Source organism: Elephantulus edwardii, unplaced genomic scaffold, assembly GCF_000299155.1.
Source record: "Elephantulus edwardii isolate Elephantulus edwardi_28Jun2011 unplaced genomic scaffold, EleEdw1.0 scaffold00053, whole genome shotgun sequence".
In the NCBI taxonomy this organism is placed as follows: Eukaryota; Metazoa; Chordata; class Mammalia; order Macroscelidea; family Macroscelididae; genus Elephantulus; species Elephantulus edwardii.
Window position 1 is genome coordinate 7,905,770 of NW_006399803.1, and position 6,261 is coordinate 7,912,030.

Below are 6,261 nucleotides of genomic sequence, written 5' to 3' on the forward strand. Positions count from 1 at the left end.
TTTTCCAGATTGAGCACTACCAGGCATGTTGTGAGAGGATATGAAGGAAATCGTACATGAAGAAAGTAAAAGACTATTAAAAAGACAGAAAAGGAGGGGTGGGAGGTCAAAATAGACATCATGGGAGATTTTTAAAATTGCTCTTGGGCATAGAATAGCAACTGCAAAAGGAAGAAATGATGAAGTAAGAGAGATGAAGAGAGAATTTCAAAGGATATAGCTGAGCAATATGAAGAAGAATTGGCATCAGATAGGATTGGAGGGAGACTCATCAACAACCTGCATACTGCAGATGGCATGACTTTGCTTGCTGAATATGATGTGGACTTAAAGCACTTGCTAAAGAAATTAAAGACTACAGTCTTCAATATTAATTACATTTAAATATAAAAAAAAACCCAAAATATTTTCATCCCTGGACCAATAGGCTACATAATGAACGGTGGACAAAAGTTTGGAGTTATCAAGAGTTTATTTTACTTGGATCTACATCCAATATCCAGGATAACATCAGGAAAAATCAAAAGCTAATGCTCATTGGGGGAATTTATTATCAAAAACCTCTCTAAAGTGCTGAAGAACATTGATATCAGTTTAAAAATTAAGGTGAACCTGATTGAAGCCATGATATTTTTAGTTACTTCCTATGCAGAAATTGGACAATCAATCAATAAAAATGGCCAAAAAAAGGATCAATGCTTTTTGAATTATGGTGTTGGAGAAGAGTAGTAAATATCCTATGGACTACCAAAAGAGCAGTTTGTCTTATGGGAAGGGTAACCAGAGTACTAGTTAGAGGCAAGATAGTGAAACAGTCTCATGTAATTTGAGCATGTTGTCAGGAGGGACCAGACCTTAGAAAAAGACATCACGCTGGGAAAGGTGGAAGGTGAGAGAAAGAGATGAAGACCGAGATGGACTGACACAGTGACTGTAAAAATGAGCTTAAGCGGATCCAAGATGGTGGCAGAGGTGGAGACAGTGTGGTAAGCTGCAGGAGCAGCGGACCACTTGGAGAAGGGCCACCATGGCCTTCTACAGGCCTCTGTTTATTGATAATTTAACAGTTAAACAGTTGATGACTGGTCTTCGGTACAGATTGAGACTCAACATCAGGAGATCAAGGATTCCAAGAGAGGAATGGGTGAGTCCCGCGGCTCCTAGCCCCCTGCTGTTGAGCCCGCGCCTCCACCGCAGCTCCATGAGGCTCTTGCTGCCAGACCCCAGGGATCACTTCACCTGGGATGGACGGTAGGCAGTGGACTTGTTCTGGGGAGAATTCTTGCCAAGATGGCAGTGGCGGGAGACTCAGCCAGCAGGTTGGGGTTTCCTTGGGCAGGCCAGAGAGGAAGATCACCAATATAATGGATTGATGAAAGTCACTGTGAGGGGTCTACTTGGCAACACTTAACAGTGGCAGCATGTCCAAGATAGCAGATATCCTAAATGCACCACATATTTTGATCTGTTGAATGCCTCTGCCAAGAACTGTTTAGACCTGGGGGTAGTCTGTTCACCACTCTCAGGTTCTCTTCTCCATTTATAAAGGGGGAGGACAGTCAGGTGCTGGAATTGGGGACACTGTCCCTGGCCACATGGTCTTTAGTCAGGCAAGGGGTCCAGACTTGGGGGGGGACTTTGGTGGGGGAGTGTGCCAGGCAGCCCCTAAGGTGTGTCACCCAGCTCTGCTGGGGTGAGCCGTCTTCGGCCCTTGGCTCAGGGCGAGCTGTCTTCGGCCTTCGGGGTGAGCTCCTCAGCCCTCAGATTGTGCCATCTGACCCCTGGGTACAAAAACTGCCTAGGGTGTACAGAGAATTTTATGTAGGCTTCTTTCTTCCACCCTCTTCCCCCAGTACACTCGTAAGTAACATCCCCAAAGCCCTTATATTTGTAACTCACAGGTTTGTTCTCTCTAGGTTTGCTCCATTTCCTATAGGTAACCTTAACACTAAGTTTTACTCCTGACCCTGAACCCAGTTCCAGAGACAAAAAGGAAATACAACTGCCAGCTAAGGAAGCAAAGGAGAATGGAGCCTCAGGGTTCAGTCAGCCATCCCCACTGGACTTACCTGAGAAAACACTTCGCAGTCCAGAGGGGAGTAAATGTCAGGAAAATATCTTCTAACAGAACAAAAAGGCAAGCAGCTTTAACCTAAGACCACGACTAAAGTGATAAGGTGTGTTCCCTTCCCCCCTTCACATCAACACCCCTGTTCAGCATGAAGAAACCAGAGAGTCTGCATCCAATTTCCAAATGAGAAACCCACAAGTGAATAAAACAGTTTGTTTAATCACCATTGGACTATGCTTACCATTGCTCTGTATCATCTGGTCCCCACTGGATCCTTTTCACTTCCTTCACCTGCTCCCCCCACCAACCAAATTGTGCAGCTCTGCAACTGCATCCCTGCAATTTTCATTCCTGCCCATCTTCACGCTTCTGCTCTCAACCTTCACCTCCTTGTATTCCCAACATGTTTTTCCCAATAAAATTTTTAAAAAAAAAATTAGCTTGAGCATATCACGGATGTTGAGGAAAGCACAGAATAGGGAAAGATTCACATCTGTTGTTCATAGGGTTGCTATGAGTTGCCACCACTCCAACAGCATCTAGCAATAATAACAAAGCTCTGTGTGTATGTCCCTCTGTAATCCTAAGCCCTTACTTCATAAAAATAGAGACAAATCAATATTATAGGGCTTCCTTCAACTCAAATTACAAGCTAAGTAATACAAATAACCCCAAAGAAAGCCAGTAACAGGGTTAGAATATATGTCAACTGTGTTGATCCCATAAATAGTAAATCACATCTTCTATTGCTGAGTGTAAGCATTTCCTTTTTAAGATTAATGAGTAGCAACTTGCTCATCAGAAGCTCCTGGAATCACGTAGTAATAGTGAATGTTTTTTAATAGGCCAAAGACTGTATCAGGAAAATGTAACATGAAGGAAATTTTTGAGCTGTGGCTGGTAGTAAGAGGTTACATCTGAACAGATATTGTGTTATGTATCATAATAATAATTAGACACAAAAATATCTTTTCTGTGCCAGTATTGAGACTGAAAATGTCTGGATTTCAATATAAATAGACATCATGATACGACACAAGCGGATGAAAATATCATTGGGTTTGTGGGTGTTTTGTTGGCAAAACAGAGATATTGAGCAAACACATATGTTATTCCAGGAAGCCACAGACTTCAAGAAATCAAAGCTTAAGTATAAAAGTGCATTTGTTACCATCAGCAAGAGCATGAAAAACAAGGGTATTTTCTAAGCAGGCAAACCAAACAGTCATTTGTTGGGAATTCCTGATCCACATCAGTACAGGTACAGTCACAGTTTTTCTCCAGGGACAAAGATGTGGGAAGGAAAATATGTGTTCCAGAATGAGGAGGAGGTACATGGAATAGATGCTAATCACAGACAGCTGCATAATTAAAAAGCATTATAATTCATTCTGGCTAAGAACTCAGCTATTATCCCAACAGCTGACAGTTCAAAACCTCCTGGAGACTCTGTGGAAGAAAGACTTGGTGATCTTCTCACACAAAGATTACAACACTTTAACGAGGTCCTTGACAGCAGGTTTTTGCAATGCAGCACACCATTTGATTTCTTGACTTGCTGCTACCATGGCTATTGATTGTGGATCCAAAGAAAATGAATTGCTGAAAATTACAGTCTTTTCTCCATCCATCATGATGTTACCTCTTGGGTCATTGGTGGGAATTTGTGTTTCTTTGTTGTGGAGATGTGATCCATATTGATCTTCTGCACCAAGAGCTTGAAGTCTTTGACACTTTCTATAAGCAAGACTATGTCATCTGCATGATGTAGGTTGCTGATGAGTCTTTGTCCAATTCTGATACCATATTGCTCTTCATAGAGTCTAGCTTCTTCAATTATCTGTTCAACATACCAGGGATGACTGCAAATAACTTATCATTTTGACAATTTTTTAAGGAATTTAAAATTAAAGAATTTTTAAAGAGTATCAAAATGACCTCTTCTGTTGTCACTGCTCTAAACTTTATGCTACTAAGACCCAGAAATGAGAACTGAGGAATGGTCCATCTGTCGCAGCTGATAGAATCCTCAGAATTATCTATGGATTAACTTAAGGTTCTCATGGGAAGTTTGGAAGCAGCTAGAATTAATTTACTTCTGTGCTTTGAGATCAACAACCAGTAGTTCATTAATTAGCATACTAAGGGTCAGACACACCTCTGATATTGAATGACATTTTATGGTATGATAAATATTAGATCTCATTGATAAACTGGGAAGGATTCATGATTCATGGACTGGTTAAACTGTTTTAGAAAGTCTCTCCTTTCTTGCATGAATTGGGTATAAAAAGCAAGGACTTGGGCTTGAAATTTGAGATGGAATCCAAAGTTTGGTTCCTAAAGATTCTGTGGTGAGCTGTTGAATTTGAGAACTTCTAGTGGCCTGATGAAGATATGTGGTAGAAGACGACTTCCTCTGGGATGCTGTGTCAGTCTGCAAGTGGAACAGCGATGCCAGGTGGATTCCAGAGAGCCTGCAATTAAAAAAAAACCCTGAAATTACAGTCAACTGCCTAAGCAGTCTAATACATGTTTGTGTATGTGGCAGGACGGGCCTTGAGACTTGCTTTAATTGCAATCTAATGATAAATTTAGAGACTTATTAACTCACCTACCTCAATCTTCTTTAATGGTGACTGCTTTCTTCCAGACTAAAGATAAGGGAGCTCTGGTGGTCTAACAGGGGAAGAGTTATGTTGGTAACCCAAGGTGGCAACTCTCTGGAAGTTAAAATCCCTGACTGCCTCTGCAAGAAAAAGATGGACAATTATCTGGGGTTCCTAGTCTCTGAGAACGCCCTAGAGAATCAGTTATGAGTAAGTTACACTCAACAGAAATGGGTTTTTTGAGTTTGATATTTGAGAAGGAAAGTAGATATGACCAAACCATTTTAAACTAGTTACAACATACCTATCCTAATTTAAAGAAATCTCAAGGATGAGTTTCTATAGATCTCACAACCACTCAGGGGTTCCTGGTGGTATAATAGGTTAAGCACTAGTTTGCTAACTGAAAGATCAATTCCTAGAACCAGACAGTCACTCCACAGGAAAAATGTGAGGCAGTCTATTTTCATTAAAATTTTCAGCCTCAGAAACCTGTGAGGTGTTTGTACTCTGGCATATAGGGTCACTGTGAGAATAGATTTGATGAACTGATGGATGGAAACTACCACTCCAAAGCTCGGGAACTAGAGATCAGCGAGTTCCCAGAAACTGGCCAGTGGATGGCCTTGACCCTGGTGATATATGCACGTGTGGATAGATAGATAGATAGATAAATAGGTAGATAGATAGATAGATAGATAGATAGATAGATAGATAGATAGATAGATGATAGCAACTGTTTCTCAGTTGACTGTGATTTGTGGCAATCACATGTTGTAGTTGTTGCTGTTGTTTTTATGTCACTAGCGACTCATAGTGACCCTATGTACAACAGCCCTAAACCCTGCTCTATCCTGTGCCAATCACACTGTCTCGGACACACCCATCCCCCTTTCGCCAGTCACTGAATCAATCCACCTCACGGAGGGCCTTCCTCTCCTGCGCTGTCCCTCCACCCTACCAAGCTTGATGTCCCTCTCCAAGGACCAGTCCCTCCTTACAACATGTCCAAAGTATGTTAGACGAAGCCTCAGAATCCTTGCCTCCAAGGAGTAGCCTGGTTTAACCTTTTCCAGATGAATCTATTTGTTTTCCTAGCAGTACTCTCAATACTCTTCTCCAGCACCACAGCTCAAAGGCATCGATTCTCCTTCTATCCTCCCTAGTCATTGTCCAGTCTCTGACACATAACAAGTGATTGCAAAGACTATGGCCTGTATCAGATGCACCTTAGTCTCCAAAGAGACACCATTGCTCTTCAGTACTTTGGAGAGTTCCTAACAGCAGACTTTCCCATTGCAATACATCTTTTAATTTCCTGGCTGCTGGTGCCAAGAGTGGTGTTGACTTTGGAGCCAACCTAACTTCACCATTTGTCCTGATGCTTCCAATTGGTCCAGTGGTGAAAATCTTTGTCTTCTTGACATTGAGCCTCAATCCATATTGAAAGCTGCAGTCCTTGACCCTCTGCAGCAAGCACTTCAGGTCCTCCTCAGTTTCAGAAAGCAGGGTTGTGTCATCTCCATAACACAGATTTTTGATGAATCTTCCACAAATCCTGATGCCACACTTCTCCTCATA